Source organism: Panicum hallii, unplaced genomic scaffold, assembly GCF_002211085.1.
Source record: "Panicum hallii strain FIL2 unplaced genomic scaffold, PHallii_v3.1 scaffold_279, whole genome shotgun sequence".
NCBI lineage: Eukaryota > Viridiplantae > Streptophyta > Magnoliopsida > Poales > Poaceae > Panicum > Panicum hallii.
The window spans coordinates 17,971-19,914 of NW_020356382.1; positions in this window are offsets into that span (position 1 = coordinate 17,971).

The following is a 1,944-nucleotide window of genomic DNA, read 5'->3' on the forward strand; positions in this document are numbered from 1 at the left end:
AAACCCTTGCTCTTGTTCCGGGACTAGCTCGTAGTCTTCGTCGTCGAGTGTCGTTGATTCTACATGATATGCAATGATTTGAATTAATTGGTTCTTGAGTTAAGAGTTTTTATTTCACAATAAAGTTGCAATCCAACAGGTTAATACACTCAAAGTCATAAAGCAAGAGGGTTAAATATAAACTTATTATTGGTATTCGAATCCAATTATCTTAATTAGTTGAATTAATTGAATTAGATTAACAAGTTTGATTTTTAATTTGAAATTCATAAAGGCTATGGCCTTGAATTTTTGTGGATAAGCTTATTCCTAGTGGATAAGCTTACTATGAATTTTTCCTAATTTTCTAAAAATAGACACTAGGGTATTTGAATTTAGTTCAAATGTTAGGTTTAAACTCCAATCTTAGGTAAAACAGTGCTATCAATTCTTGAAAAATTATTTATGAACTAACTATCAACATATCAACATATGGTAAAAAGATCTAAGCATGAAAAGCTTAAGAACATGTTTGAATAAATTCAAATCCTTTCAAGCTTGATTTGCACAAAATTAAATTAGCTAGAGCTAGGGTGCAATAATGGTGTTGAAATTTTCACACAAGCTTGTATTCACCTTAAACAGACTACACACCAAAAATTACAAGAAAAAAGCTAGCATGCAATAGTTATGTACAAGATACCCTTTTACTAAAGTTTAAAATAAATCAAAAAGTATTTAGTTTCAAACCAGACTCTATTAACAAAAGTTGTGGAATTAGAATTTTGGATTCCAACAAAACTGGTTTGGCAATTTTTGAATTTTTCTACAAATTCCTATGGATTTTACAATTTCGCTAAGTTGAAAATAAAGAGGGGTATTGATTTCCTACAGAAAGACTCTTGGAAAGATTCAAATCCTTACAATTGGGTCCTTGGCCGGGCTACACAGGAAACTCGATCGGTGCCGATCAAATTCCGATGAGGAGGCTCACCGGCGGCGAGGGGAAGTGAGGGGAAACATTCAGGAGCTTACGGCGGTCACGGGGGTGGTCGGTGTCGGGGAAGAGAGGGACTGTGGCGGCGTATCGACGGCGAACCGAGACGGGCGGCGGAAGTCCGAGGGACGTCGTCGGCGTTCCGGTGGCCGGAGGGCAGGAGGGCAGTGGAGGAATAGCTAGAAAGCTCCCCCAGGATGATGTGGTGCTGATGGTGGGCTTGGCCGGGGCTAGGGGGCAGTGGATTGCCGTAACGACGACGAGGCCGAGCGACGGCGGGAGCTCGAGCTCACCGGCACTGTGGTCCGGGCAATCTAGCGCAGGAGATCGAATTTGGGTGGGCTTGTGAGCTTCAGTGGGTCGCGGTGGTGCTCTGGAAGCACGGGATCGGGGATGGGAAGCGGCGTGGGTGGCTGTCGATGGTGAGCAGTAGTTGCAGCGGAGGTCCGGTGAGGTGGAGAGCTCGGGAGAAGAAATGGTTGGGGAAATGAGACGCGTGGAAGCAAGCGCGAGTGCGTGGGAAGCTCCAGGACGTGCTCGGGGTCCAGAAGAAGGCGTGGTCACACGGGAGCAGGAGCTGCAAGCCGGCGGGAGTCGTGGCGGCTCGGGCGGCGACGGTGCGACGTGGAGGGGCGAGGAGAGGGCCAGCGCGAGGTGGGAAGCGGCGGCGCAAGTGCTGGGGCGGCACGTGGCGTGAGGAAAGGTGGCACGGGGGCGGAGGGTGCGCAACACATGGCTGGCGAGGGCGGCGGGAGCGCGCAGAGAAGAAACAGAGGAGGAGGATTGGAGGTAGACGAAGGGGATCTGTCTGCAGTTTTCCAAAAGTGCAAGGACTCTACTGTAAAACCTAGATAACTTTCAAATCATAGCTCAAATGAAAATGTGCCCAAAAGCAAAAGTGTAGGGTTCAACAAGGTCTACAACTTTACTTTAAAGTTCAGTTGCAAAAGAGCTAAAGATTTGAAACT